Source organism: Camelus dromedarius, unplaced genomic scaffold, assembly GCF_036321535.1.
Source record: "Camelus dromedarius isolate mCamDro1 unplaced genomic scaffold, mCamDro1.pat HAP1_SCAFFOLD_45, whole genome shotgun sequence".
Classification (NCBI taxonomy): Eukaryota; Metazoa; Chordata; class Mammalia; order Artiodactyla; family Camelidae; genus Camelus; species Camelus dromedarius.
The window spans coordinates 876,061-890,923 of NW_026989855.1; the positions used below are offsets into that span (position 1 = coordinate 876,061).

Sequence of the window (14,863 nt, forward strand, 5' to 3'; positions counted from 1 at the left end):
GTCTCCCCTCCCCTTCATCATGTCACCCCTGGCTCTCTGAGGGTCTCTGCCCCTAGGATGGCTCCGGAAGTGGCGGCCGTGGCCCTGAAGGGGGGATACAACGAGCTGTGTGACATCTGGTCTCTGGGCATCCCAGCCATGGAATTAGCCGAGCTACAGCCACCACTCTTTCACGTTCAACCTCTCAGGTAGGCAGATGTGGCAGGTCCCCTGGTCCCAGAGATCCCACTCGACTCTGACCCTGAACACCACCCCCGCCTGCTTCCCCACATCAAGACCCCCCTACAGGGGATCCCTCTCCCTTCGAGCCCAACCCGAGAACCTCAACCCAGAAAGCATTTTCTCCAGTCCACACCAGGAGCCCCCAGTGCAGGGAGTCCTGCCTTGAGGCTCCCCTGAACCCTCTGCAACTCTGTAACATGATGAGCAGCATCCCCTGGAAGTGGCGTCCTATGCATCGTAAAACCTACCCCTCATTCTCCTCCTGACCCTCACTGCTCTCTGCTGACCACAGTGCCATCGGGGGTCCCTCACATCGTGAGATCTGACCTCCACTGAGAAGTCTGAATCCCATGTTCTGTCCTTGCTTTCTAGAATTCTCTTCCTCATGACCAAGAGTGGCTATCAGCCTCCTCGGCTAAAGGAAAAAGACAAATGGTAGGAGAGAGTCATGGGAAGGCGGTGGAGAGAGGGCAGAGTCAGGACTGATGGTCTGATGGGAGGGTCTCTGGTCCCCTCAGCCCAGAACTTGCCTTTTGGGGGGTTATTTATTTATTTATTTACTTTTAGAGGAGGGGGTTGAACCTAGGGCTTCCTGCATGCTAAGCATGCGCTCTAACACTTGAACTGTACCCTCCCCCAGTACTTGCCTTTTTCTTCCCAATGTCGGCTGCCTTCCACATCTTCGTCAAAGTCACCCTCACCAAGAGCGCCAAGAAATGACCTGGCGCCACCAAGATGCTCAGTGTAAACCTCCCCTCCCTGAGCAGCCTTCCCAAACTCACCCCCTGTGAGAACCCCCCCCAGGGCCTCCCTTGGCTCCCTAGAACACTGATGATTTTATTCCACAGAACGCCTATGGCCCTTTCAAAGTCCCTGCTCCCTCTGAAATCCCCAGGGCTCCGCCTTCCAAGACCCTCCAAATTGTACCCCAGACCTTTCCCCCTAGATATGCTGAGTTCTAAAACCTCACAAGTTGCCAACGTCTTCAGGACCCATTCCTGGGGGTTCTCTGGAATTCCAGGGGACACCCGAGACACCTCTGGAATTCTCCAACTTCTCTAAATTCGTCTGATCCCTTCAGACACCTCAGAATCCCCCAGGTGGCAGCTGCCCAGACTTCCCTGCCTTCTTCCTCTATTGGCACCTTCACCGCCAGATTCCCTTAGATGGTTTCTCAAGCCCCTGTGCCAGCCCTCTCCCTGCAGCCCAGCCCTCTGTCTGCTGACCGCCTCCTCCTCCCACCCCCAGCACCGACTGTTGTCCCAGCCCGGGCTAAACAGAGGCCTGATCCTAGAGCTTCTTGACAAACTGAGGAAACCAGGGAAGGGGGCAGCTGTTGGCGAGATTGAAGATGAGGAGCCTGAGGTGAGTGGGCCTTGCTTGGATGACAAAAGCACTGGACGGTCCCCACCTTTGCTCAGGCTGCTCCCCTGCCTGGGGTGTCCCCTTGTTGCCTCTCTTAGAAGGAGAAAAGCCAGGGAGCATGGGGGGCTTGGCACAGAGCTGGGGGCACAGAGGTTACGGGAGAGCCGAGGGCTCCAGACTGGGCTGCTGGAGGCCGGTGGGCCTGACGCGGCTGCCGCTCTGCCCAGCTACCCCCCGCCATCCCTCGGCGGATCTGATCCACCCATCGATCCAGCTCTGTGGGGATCCCAGTTGCGAACTGCTGTCGTCAGTAGAGAATCCTTAAGCTTTGGAGACCCTTGTAATCCCCTCATCAGATTGCCAGAGACCCCAGAGATCCTCCTCACTTCTAAACAGACCCTCAGAGGCCCCCCATTACCATCTGATCCCACAAGAGGCCCCAGAGAACCTCATCTACAAAATGATTCTAGAGACCCCTACCTCTCCGCTCTGCACACGGAACCCATAAAATTTTCTATAACCACCAGGACTCCCAGAGACCTCAGAAACCTTGTTCTGATCCCAGATACCCAAGTGGAATCTAAAAACAAACACTCTATAACCATGTTGAGCCCCCATCGCCCTGATCACAAATCTTGACCCCAAAATGAGACCCCTGTAAACCAAGATCCCTCCCCTGAAGGGACAGCTCCAGTCCTAAGATCCTGGCTGCAGACCACACCCACACCCCAGTTCTATTCTTTCTATTCCCGAATCCATGTCCCCAGCTCACTGTGTGTCACCTGCATACCACCCCACCCCAAACCCCATGGCGGCACATAGAGTTCATGATGCTCAGAGGCATGTAGTCCAGACCCACAGCTGACAAGGTGAGATGCCTCCCCACTGCCCCGCCGCCCTCCCCTACCCCTGGGCCACTGCTGACCCTTTCCTATCCCACAGGCTCGCTTACAACCCCCTGGAGGCTTCAAGAGCAGCAGTCCTAGGTCAGGGACCCTCAGCGTGGGAGGGGGGCTGGGATAGGTGTGGGGACCGCCCGAGGCTCATGCCTGTCCCTCCTCAGGAGGAACCTGTCAGAGTCCGAAGATGACTACGACAACGTGGACATGTTAGAGAGCGCCACAGACCCCACCAAGCCCCACCATCCATGACCCCAACCTCAGCCCCTGCTTTCCTTCCACCACTCAGCCGTGACCCCTGGCTGGACACTCAGTACCCACACCTACCTTCACCCTAACCCTGACCCTCCCAGACCAGCCCCCACTCTCCTCCCCACCAACCCTTCACCCCTAACCTCACCCCAACCCAACCCTGGAGCCCCTGCCACATCCTAGTACCCAGCACTCACGTCATTCACTGATTCATGTCGGGCTGCTGCTCCAGACTGAGCTCCTCGACAGCAGGAGCCCTGCCTGCTCTCGCACTGCTGAAGCCCAGCATTGTGCTGGCACACCCTCTGTAGACTCTTGGTGAATATATGTATGAATGAAGGAATGAATGAATTAACAAATGAATGAGTAAACAGATTTTTCTCTTCCTTCCCCAGGCCTGTGGTAGTGGAGACACGCCCAGCAGATGATCTACTGCCCCCAGCAGCCTCTATATCCAGGAATGAGTCACTGGGTTTCGGAGTGGGTGTTAGGGATCAGTCTCTGCACCCCCTCCCCTCCCCAGTGGACACAATATAGTGGTCATGACATGCCTGTGTCTCCCAATAAACGTGATTTTAGCCTCTGCTGTCATCTTGGTTTTCTGTGGTGAGGGGAGGAGGGCCGAATTCCTGGATGCCTACTGACCCCGCCTCCAAATTCAACGATCCAGTACAACATCAGGGATGCAGCACAGACATTATTTCTACAGCACATGGTCACCTCTCCCCCAGCGGCCTTGGGAGGAGGGATTTGGGGACTAAGGGGCTTGCTCTAAGCATAAGGCATTTGAAGTGGGAGTGAAGGGCCAGCTGTGGGTGTCTCAGCTAAGCTGGTCCTCATACTGCGTGTGGAAACAATCACCAGCAGGGAAGAAATCCCAACATCTCTCTTGGTAGAGACCAGCCACCACGTTCCTCCCCACCAACCCTTCACCCCTAACCTCACCGCAACTCAACCCTGGAGCCCCTGCCACATCCCAGTCCCCAGCTCCTCCTAGATGTTGCTCCAACACCCAGACCTCAACTGCAGCCATAAACCTCAACCACTGGCCCTCATCTTTCTTCATCTTCTCACCCAAACTCACACTGAACCTCAGCCCCTGGGAATTCTGCCCCCTCCAGACCCTCAGGCCCAGAACTCAACCTCAACCCCAGGAGTCAACCCAGGCCCCCATCTCCCTCAGACCCAGGCCTGGGGGAGATCCATTCCACACATCTCATCTGTAATAGGCTCCCATGCGGCATGCCCGGCACCAAGTGAGAACCCGACCCCCAGGAGCTCATAGGACCTGTGTTACTAGGTGGCTGTGATGATGCAGAGACCTAATGCACTGTCAACACTGATATCCAAGTGTTGCTGTTACTATGATCGTCATGGTTATTAGTCCTTTCACCCTCAGCTCCAGCCCAGACAGAGTCAAATCCTGGCCCTCGTGAGCTCAGACTTCCAGCCCTAACCCACCCCAGTTCTTGCTCCCAAAACCCTCTTCCCCCACTTAACCCATCTGTGTGTTACAGCCCCACCCTCGCAGAAGACATACATCCTCCACTACCCCCCAAAGTTAGGTCCTGGGCCACAGCTGGGGGACTGGAGCCAGGAGGCAAGGGTCCACAGATGCTGGGATACCGAGCTCTCCAGGGCTGGAGTCTAGGACACTAGGTCTCTTGAAGTCCTGGAGGACCATCATGATGATCCCACTGGGATCTGGAAGTGGCATCCCTGAACCTAGGTGTGGGACTCAAAATATTTAGCCTGATGAACTATCATGAGTAGCTTTTCCTTGGAAACTCCTGCTGTACCCAGGATTCACCCTTTAGTTGCCAGAGTATGTTGATGATGTTGGGGGGGGCGGTTAGATGGGAAGGCTGGAGTGGTGGTCGGATATTGTGGGGAGGATCAGACCCAGGATGCAGCATCAGTTCTGGCAGGGGCAGACAGCAGGGTGCCCTCTCTCAGAGATCATCTCATGTATTTCCCCACTCTCCCTCTCTGTTTCCAAAGCCCAAGTTCCGTTCTCCATCTGACGAGGGTCTTTGGGGGACTGCGGATGAGGTGCAGCTGAGCCCAGGGGTACTGGTCCGCTGTGCCAGTGGGCCACCCCTCCCGCACACCCCAGCCTCCCGCAGCCACCCGAAGCCCCCACCTAACCGCTCACTCAGGTAACAAGGCAGGCTGGGGAACTAGGTGGGCATAGGTGGGGGTAAGGCAGGTCGGGGGAGTGATTTGGGGGCTGATTTTCCCCACCCCATCTCAGAAATTTCAAATGTGGAACCCAGCCCTCGGGAACATGACCAGCCCCCAATGTTGCCCCCCATGAAGGAAAAGATGAAGAGAAAGGTGAGGCCAGCTGTGCTGAGGACTCACACCGCTGATCGGGGCTGGGGATGCCTGGTCGGGGTTGCAGGGCTGAAGACTAATAATGATGACAGGTGACATTTGTTGAGCAACTCCTCTGTGCCAGACCCTGACCTCATGTCTTTACATGGTGTATACCTTCACAGATGGAGATAGATAGCACAGAAATAGATATTGTCCCCCATTTAAAAATGGGGGAAACTGAGGCACAGCGGGGTAAGTAGATTTCGAAGGTCATAAACCTTTGAGGAGGCAGAGGCAGGATATGAACCTTGGCACTCCAGAGTCTTAACCAGGGCACCTTCCTGTCCCCTCCTCTCTTCTGCTGGATGGGCAGCTGCCCTGCCCCTATGGCCCACCCAGGGATGTGCCCTTCTCCTAAAGTTCTTCAATGGCTGCCCTCTCTGGATCCACAGCACGGCGGCCTTGACACACCACTCCACCAAAGGTGAACATTCAGGAGATTCTGAGAGAATATGATGGGGATGGGGAGGGTCCTTAATGGAGGTGCAGATGCAGGGACAAGGGGAGGGTTTTAATGGGAGGGGGAGTTGAGGAGCACTGGCGGGGGCAGAGCTAGGGGTGACAGTTGGGTTTTAAGGATCAAAGATGGGTAGAGTGAAGATGAGTTTGAGAGTGAAAACCAGAAAAATTAGAGTTTGGAGGCCAGGAGTGTCAGATAAGGCAGAAAGGCCAGCGTTTGGGGTACAAGCCTAGGGACAGATGGACCCCATTTACCTCAGTTGGAGGTTAGTGGTAGAGAGGCTAAGATCAGCATATTGGGGTCAGGAGACTTAGGGATGGGAATGTAGCCAAAAGGGAAAGTATTTGGGGATCAAAGATGTGGAGACAAGGTCAGTGAAGGGTAAATGTTAAGGAAACAGTAATAGAATTTACTTTCTGTCACACTGGACAGAAAAAGCTATACGTCAGGGCATCTGAATTTGAGGATCAGTGTTGAGATAGGAGTAGCATTTAGGGAGCAGACTGGTGAGAAGGGGGGATAGAATTTAGAGGGCTATTACGGGAGGCATGTTTAGTGTTGAGGTCAGAATTGAGGAGACAGAGGGTCAGGATTTGTGGGTTCAGAGATGGAAGAATAAGCAGAACGGGGGAGGTCAGAGGCTGGGGACAATGAGACAGGCTCCAGGGGACAGGTCAGGGTTTGAGTTCAGATTTGGGAAAACAGGGACTGGAAATGTCAGTGTTGGAGGCAAGTAGAGAATTGAGGGTCAGGGCTGGGAACAGAGTACCCGTGTTTGGGGTCAGATGAGGGGGCCTGGGAGGTCCTCGATGATGAGGCAGGTCCCAGCTTCTTCATATCTGTTCCTCAAGACCAGCACTTACTCCTGGGAGCTGAGGAAGGCATTTTCATTCTGAACCGAAATGATCAGGAGGCCACGCTGGAGATGGTGAGGGCCAGGCAGCACCGCGGGTGAGCCAAGGGTCGGAGGCTGGAATTGGGTGGTGCTGGGGTCTTACAGGAGTTGTTTCCTCAGTGCTCTGCAGCTCTTTCTAGCCGGACTACCTGGGTATACTCTATCAACAATGTCCTCATGTCTCTCTCAGGTCTGGCTGTGGGTTGGTTGGTATGGGTTGGAGTGGGGGGGTCAGATCTTAAGGAGTCAATGGTCAGGGTGTGGGAGCTATCTGGGCACAGCTGAAAAAACACTTAGGATCCCCTTCCACAGAGCCCACAATTCAAATCCCAGCCACGTTTTCAATGTAGGACTTGGGGCAAGAGACTTTGGCTTCCCAAGCCTCTGTTTCCCCATCTGTAACATGGGGCTCACAATACTGCCACCTCTCAAGTCAGTTTTGAGGTCATTCCTACAATGAGTTTGTCTTTACATTTCTTTGATGGTCATATGACAGTCCTTATCCCACACTTCACTAAACTAGATTGAGCGAGCTGTAGGTTAAAATTTTGTGTCATTGTTTTACAAACGCTTTGTGTAAAAGAATTTCTCATTTGTGAGGAAACACCAAGCCAGATAGGATTTTTGAGCTCATTAATATCACATCCGGGATGAGAAACTTTTACAGAATCTCTAGGTATGTTTCTTCTTAAACTTTTGTAATATGTGTAACTTCACCTGACTGGTTAAGTGTCCATAGTTTCTCATGTGACTACAGGCGCCACTAGGGTTAGGAACGTACTTATTTTACTCACCATTGTTCACCAGAGCCAAGCACACTGCCTGGCCTCTCGTGGGCATTTAAAATATGATAAGTGAGAAGAAAAGAAATACAGGTGCTTGAGATTTAAATGCTTGGGCTTTTCAAAGGGATGGGGCCCAGGGAATGTTTGGGTAAAGCTGGGAGTGTGCAGTTCCCTATAACTTCCTGGTTCCCCTACCTACACACACCCTGCAGGAAAGACCCTCCACCTGTATTCTCATAGCATCCTGGGCCTGCTGGAACGGAAAGAGGCCAGAGCAGGAATCCCCATTGCTCACATCAGTCCCCACTGGCTACTAGTAAGGTCCGAGACCCCAGTGGTTCCACAGACCCCTCTAATATCTGATTCCTGCCCCTACCCCCCACCCACCACACACTCATGCCTACCTTCTTCTGCAGGAAGAACATGGTCTCCACTAAGATCCAGGATACCAAAGGCTGCCAGGCGTGCTGTGTGGGTGAGCGAGAATCTCGTGGATATTCAGAGGGGAGCGGGGCCAGGGGCATGACTTGGACTGTAGCCACTGAAGAGGGTTGCAGAATTAAGGCAGGGTGTCCAGAGCCCGGGGAAAGATGTGTGGCCTTTGGGGGCGCGGGGCAGGGGAGACAGGATTGACCCTAACCCATCCTTCCCCACCTCCACAGCGGAGGGCGCTAGCTCCGGGGGCCCGTTCCTGTGTGGGGCATTGGAGACATCCGTGGTCCTGCTTCAGTGGTAGCAGCCCGTGAAGAAGTTCCTGCTGGTCCGGATAGGGCGCCTGTAAGCACTGGGGACTTTGTCAGGTTCTGTGGCGGGGGCCTTCCACTCTTCTGCTGAGAGCTCTTTGAAGTCGGGCTTCCACCCGAGGTCTCTTCCCAATCTCCCCAAGAGCCTGCTCTCCTGGAGGCTCCTCCTTCTGAGGCCCTCCGGTTCTTTAAGCCCCGCCCTTCGCCCCGGGCCTAATTCTTCTTCAGGCCCTGTGCCCCGCCAGGTCTCTTAGGAGACCCTATTCAGGTTCTTGGAGCCTCTAAGACTTTGGTGCCTCGGAGGCCACGCCCCCTGGGGGGCCCGGCCTTGCTGTCACCAAGGCGGCACGCCCCCTAGTGGAAGCCACGCCCACTCTGAGACCACACCCCTCAACTTCTAAGCCCTCTGAAGCCTCAGCCCCTCAAGTTTCTAGGTGGCACCTCCCAAGACTGAGGGCTCCGGAAATCCTTCGGGAGCCCCAGGCCGATTCTCTTCCAAGGCCCCGCCCCTCACAGGCCCCGCCCCAAACCTCCTCTGAGTCCGCCCCTTCCCGAGCGTCCCGCAGCAGGTGCTCTTCCCGCTACCCACGCCTCTGCCGGTGTTCTCACTGCTGACCGGGCCAGGCTCCGAGCTGCCCGCCGTGTGCATCGGCGTGAGCCCCGGGCAGCCGGCGAACTCGGTGTTCTTCCACGCCGTGCGCTTCGGCGCGCTCTCCTGCTGGCGGGGCGAGATGAGCGCAGGTGAGTGGGACAGGTCCTGGGAGGGGTGAGGCTTATCAGGTTAGCGGCTTTGGGTCTGGGTAGCTGGGCGGTGCTTAACCAGAAGCGTAACTGGGAAGCGGGCTGAACTAAGAGGGGACTGGAGAACGTTGGGTATATATAACTGGTGAGATGGATGACGGGGAGGGGGAGAAGGAGGGTGTGAGGAACTCTGTGATGGGTGGGGTTTAGCCTGCTTGCCTGGGGATACAGAGGATGCCTAGCAGAGTATAGGGGAATGAGGTGGAATTGGACCTTGAACTTCCGCCTCTCCACCGGAGCCCAAGGGACCAGTACAAGTGACTCAGGTCGAGGAAGACAAGCTGATGTTGTTGATGGACGCTACGGACCCTTCTGGCTCTCCCTCACTATTCCTAGATCTCGGATTTCCGACCCCCACTTCATGTAACTCTCAGAAACTCTAACTCCGGTCCTTGCCAGTCTTTCTTTGCTTTTCACACTGAACTTATTGTCTGGTCCCTCAGTAACCTTCTAAGCCTCACTTACTGCTCTTAAAGCTCCCTCTCTATCTCCTTCGAGGGTCTCTGAAGCTGGAGACCCCAGAGGGGGCCCCAGTCCGGGCGCTTCGAACTCCAGAGATCCCTATGACTGAAGCAGTGGAGGCAGTAGGTATGTGCAAGGACGGTAGGGACCAGGGTCCTGGTTGGAGAGTTAAGTGAATTAGAAGGTTGACAGGCACTGATTTCCTCCAAGCTATGGTCGAGGTTCGGCTATAAGCCTTCTGGAAGCATGGAGTGCATGTGTGGGCTCTAGGCTCAGACAAGGGGAGCTCCTGCATCCCAGCACCCACAACCCAGTCCCTCCTTCAAACATCTCATTCTTCAGACGGTTGGGGAGAACTGAGTCAGGGTGTGAAGTCCTGGAGAAGCTTCCTCCAGTCTCAGTTCTGACAGGTCTCCCTTCTCTACCCCAGTGTCTCTTAGGTCCAGAGCTCATGCAGGGCCACTGTGAGACCTTGGGTAAGGGATTTTGCTTCTCTCTGAGCCTCAGTCTCCCAACTATAAAATGGGATCACTACAGAGATATGTGGGTTAAGAGCATGGACCAGACTGCCTGGGTTGGAATCCAGCTCAATGACTTTAGGCATATGACCTAATCTTCCTGTGCCTCACTTTCCTCCTCTGGAAAATGGAATGAAAAATGGTGCTTGGCTCACAGAAAACTATGTGTCAGATTTTGCCCTTAAGCATTTGTATTTTACTTAATCCTTTTGGTCGCCTATCAGGTAGGTATTATGATGTCAAAAGTTGGTAATCTGAGGTGCAGAGAGATTAAATCACTTGCTTGAGGTCACACAGTGGATAAGTGGTGTTAGCAAGACTGATTATTTCTGGACCTGAGGTTTTCGGAGACTACCTCCCTGCTCCCTTTTAGGGAGAGTGGAGGAGTCTTCTAGACACTGACACATGCAACTTTTCCCCCAGCTGCTGCAGGAGCTGAGAGACCCCACCCTCACCTTCCATCTGCTTGGCTCCCCCAGGTATGAGCTTGGGGTAGGGGACAGAGGACTGGGAAGGGGTAGGCTTCTGATGTAGAGAGGGCATCCTGACATGTCCCCAGCCACCTGTATCTTTGGCCTGAACATTCTCTCACTTGGTCTCCCTGCTAGCATCTCTGCCCCCTATAGTCCAATCCCCAACACAGCAGCAGAGGGGGAATTTTTATTTTTTATTTTTATTTTAGCTTTTTATTTTGACATGACTTTTAGACTCTCAGAGAATTTACAAAAATAAAACTAAAAATTCTGTATCCCCTTCACCCAGATTCCTCATATTTTATTTTTAACCACATTTGCTTTTTTCTTCTCTTTCATATACGTTTAGATTTTTTTCTATTTGCATGTGAATTATAGACATGATGACATGATGCCCATTTATCCCTACATACTTCAATATATGTTACCTATACCAAAGCAAGGACATACTCTTACAAACCACAATACAGCTGTCAAAATCAAGGAACTAACACTGAGCTCTCACTGCCTTCTAATTCACACACCCATTCAAGTCTCACCAGTTGTCCCAGTGATGCTCTTCATAACCAAAAATCATACTTTTTTTTTTCTGGTCCAGGACATGACCTAGGACAATGGGTTGCATTTGGGAGTCATGTTTATTAATTCTTGAACCCGAAAAAATTCTTCAGACTTTTCTTTGCATGTCATGACCTTGACAGTTTTGAAGCATATGGGATATTTGTTTTACCAAACGTCCCTCAATTTTGATTGAGGTTTCCAGGTTAGGCGTTTTGGGCAAGAACACCACAGAAATGATGGTGTGTCCTCCTCAGTGCATCAGATCAGGAAGCAGATGTCAGTTTGTCCCATTACAGGCAACGTTACCTTGGTTATTTGGACAAGGTGGAGTCAGCCAAGTTCCCCATTAGAAATTTACACTTTTTTCCTTTGTATTAATAAGTATGTTTTCTGATGATTTGTTGAGATGTTTGTAAATTTGCTATTCCTCATCAGACTTCCACCCACTAGTTTTACCTTTGATGAATCTTGCCTGAGTCTACTATTAGGATGGTTATTAAATGGTGGTTTTCTATTTTTATCACTCCTTCTACATGTATTAGTTAGCATTCTACTGCAAGGAAGAGCTGTCCCTTCTCCACCATGTATGTTTGCATACATGTGTTGGTGTGTTCTTCCAGCATAGTCTCAATAGTTTCCATTTTATTCTATGGGTTGTAATGTATTAGTATCATTATTTAGAGGCACAAATTCTCCCAGTTATAGCCATCGAGAGCCCCTTCAAGGACCTCTTTGAACTTTTGACATGGCACAGGGGTCTTTTAAAATCCAGATCTGACTGTGTCACCCTCCACCTGTTCAACACCCAATCCTGGCCACAGCCCACACAACCATGACTTCTGCTGTCAAGCCCCCTCCCACCTCAAGTCCTTTGCGAAGGCTGTTATCTCTGCTCAGAACACTCTTCCCTCCCCTTTCACCTAGTTCCCTCTTGAACCTCTTTCAGGGCTCCACCATCCACTCTTGGGGGTCTCCTTGGCCGACCAGTTGGTGTGGGATTCATGGCTGTGTGCCTCAAGCTGCTTTGCACTCACGTCATTCAGTGATTCATGTTGGGCTGCTGCTCCAGAATGAGCTCCCCGAGAGCAGGAGCCGTGCCTGCTCACGCACTGCTGAAGCCCAGCATTGTGCTGGCACACACTCTGTAGACTCCATTGTGAATGTATGAATGAATGAATGAATGAATGAACAAATGAATGAGTAAACTGATTTTTCTCTTCCTTCCCCAGGCCTGTGGTAGTGGAGACACGCCCAGCAGATGATCCTACTTCTCCCAGCAACCTCTATATCCAGAAATGAGTCCCTGGGATTGGGGGTGGAGGTGTTAGGAATCAGTCACTACCCCCCCTCCCCTCCCCAGTGGACACAGTATAGTGGTCATGACATGCCTGTGTCTCCCAATAAACGTGATTTTAACCTCTGCTGTCATCTTGGATTTCTGTGGTGAGGGGAGGAGGGCCGAATTCCTGGATGCCTACTGACCCCCCCCCCCAAATTCAACGATCCAGTACAACATCAGGGATGTAGCACAGACTTTATTTCTACAGCACATGGTCACCTCTCCCCCAGCGGCCTTGGGTGGAGGGATTTGGGGACTAAGGGGCTTGCTGTAAGAATACGGCACTTGAAGTGTGAGTGAAGGGCCAGCTGTGGGTGTCTCAGCTAAGCTGGTCCTCATACTGCTTGCGGAAACAATCACCAGCAGGGAAGAAATCCCAACATCTCTCTTGGTACATCTTCCAGACATAAGACTCCTAGGTGTTGGGGTTTGGGAAGAGTTGGTTGGTCACATGTTCAAATGCTTTATATGATCTGACCTTTTTACTGCCACCTGCTGATTGAACTTTTATTAAAATTCTCCATGTCCTTGCCCATTTTTCTCCCATTAACACACCCTTACCTGACCCGTGTGTTCTGTCTCATCCTTGTTTATCAGACACATCAGGGAATACCTGGGGTTGGAATGGCAGTGGGAGACAGGTCATAACCAGCCTTACTTACCTTCTCCTGATTGGCTGGCTGAGAACCCACCCACATGGATTCCACACCCCTTTTCCTAACTGACCAAAGCCCGGTATCCCCTCCCCGGATGTTGCCGGCCATTTCCACACCCTCCTGATTGGCCAGCGGGCCCACGCTGACATGTAATTGGCCAGGTTGTGCTCCTCTAGCATGTGGGTCTCGAAACCATGCGGTGTCGTATCAAAGTAGTCGCTGCCGATGCCGATGCCACAGATGAAGCCCTTGGTCTGCGGGTGGCACGAACATCAGAGTCGAGGCCCATTTGACCCCCCCAGGGTCCTGTAATCCCTCTGGATCGCCCCCTGATATGACCTACCTCCATATCTTCCCTCACTTGCTCTTTTTGGTCTCGGAGCTCACCAAAAGCGTCAATGATCAGACCTGGGGAGGCAGGGTGCAAGTCAGTGCCTAATCTCTGACCAAATTCAGACTGCTCCTTCTTCTGGCTACCCCCTTCTGAGCCTTGCCTCCCATTCCCTAATCTCTCATCTCCCTAATCTCACCCTGATGCTTAAAAATAATACCTAGCATTTATTGAGCACTTACCATGAGACCCTTACTACCTATGAATTTACTTAATTCTCACAATGACCCTATAAGACTAGTATAATTAATATCCCCATTTTACAGATGGAGAAACTGAGGTTTCTCCTCTTCTGAGGTCTCCTCTTCCTCTCCAAGTTCACTTCAGAAAGAAAAATGGGAGGAAAATACTTAAGGGCTAATCGTGTATGTAAATTAAGGAGGACCACGGGGGTGCGGGGGGGGGCGGGAGATTGTGAAACAGCACAAGTTTTTTTTGTTGTTAAATTTGTTGTTGAAGTCTACTCAATTTACAATGCTAGTTTCAGGTGTACAGCAAAGCAATTCAGTTACACATACATAGATATTTTCTTTCCCATTATAGGTTATTAGAAGAAGTTGACTATAGTTCCCTGTGCTGTGCAGTGGGTCCTTGTTGTTTATCTATTTTAAATACAGTGATACATACCTGCTAGCCCCCAGCCATGCTCTGTTAAAAAGGCAGTTTGATACAGTGGAGCCATCACCAGCATTCAGGCAGCCCTCTCGGCAGAATCTGGGTGACTCCAGTTACGTTACCACTGTCTCAGAGTCTCCATGGCCAAAGTAGAGAACTCTGTAATAAAAGGTGTTGGCATTGTAATTTTAAGAAAGCATGCATCTATCTTGGCTTTTAAAAAAAATCTGAAAAATAAGAAGCCTTGAAATTCCTTACAATGGCACACATTAGGCAAGCTCCCGAACCAACCATCACATCCTAATCAGAGGAAAAGTAACAAAACATGAAGCAGTATCATATTAAATTGTTACACTCTTTTCTTTTTTTTTTTTTTAAACAGAAGTCATGAGGATGGTACACAGGACCTCCTTCATGCTAAGCATACACTACCACTGAGCTATACCCTCCCCCTAAATTGTTACATTTTTGACAAATAATTTTCAGGAATTTAACCATAAGGCCTAATGAATGAAGGTCTCGTTATCCTCACTTCTTCCCTAGGTACTAACCCACTTTGGTGTGTTCTCAACTGGAGGAGCGTGAACAGCCCCCACAGTGGATCCCAGCCCCTCCACACCATGGTACCCACCGCTCTGCCAGCAGCCCGTTTGGAAGTCACTGTTACAGAAATGGCACATCTGTTCTGTGTGGCCTCGGTATGCCTTTGTCTCTGGAGGGACTCCACGTGCCTCTGCCGGGCTCCCTGGGGGTGGCAGCCTCACAGCTGCACACACTCTGCAGGGGAGGTCTCAACCCCCCCTCCCCACCTTCCTCCAGAGCCCAGGGGTGATGTTGCACAGGTAATATCATCCTCTGAGCAGCTCCAGGTGTTCATGCAAGTGCTTGTTCTGGACACACGGATGCTGGCAACGTGCCTGGTCCAGAGGAAGCCCCTAACCACCACCCGGGTGAAATCCCCTAGGATTGTTGGGTGAACTGAGGACCGCTCCACTGCTGGCAACGTCAAGACCTGGCTGTTGTCCCTCCAGCGTCCAAACTATCAAT

The 14,863-nt window shown here is 52.0% G+C and overlaps 1 long non-coding RNA gene and 1 pseudogene across 1 annotated transcript; one reads left to right on the plus strand and one right to left on the minus strand.

The window, feature by feature from the left end:
- Positions 1 to 12,134, plus strand: part of LOC135320980 (uncharacterized) — a 59,321-nt pseudogene extending 47,187 nt beyond the window's left edge.
- A 199-nt stretch (positions 12,135 to 12,333) lies between these two features.
- Positions 12,334 to 12,770, minus strand: LOC135320983 (uncharacterized). Its single transcript, XR_010380327.1, has 2 exons — positions 12,716 to 12,770; positions 12,334 to 12,569 (listed from the first exon to the last, which is right to left on the minus strand). It is a non-coding gene; the product is annotated as an uncharacterized LOC135320983 (long non-coding RNA).
- Positions 12,771 to 14,863: the final 2,093 nt, after the last annotated feature.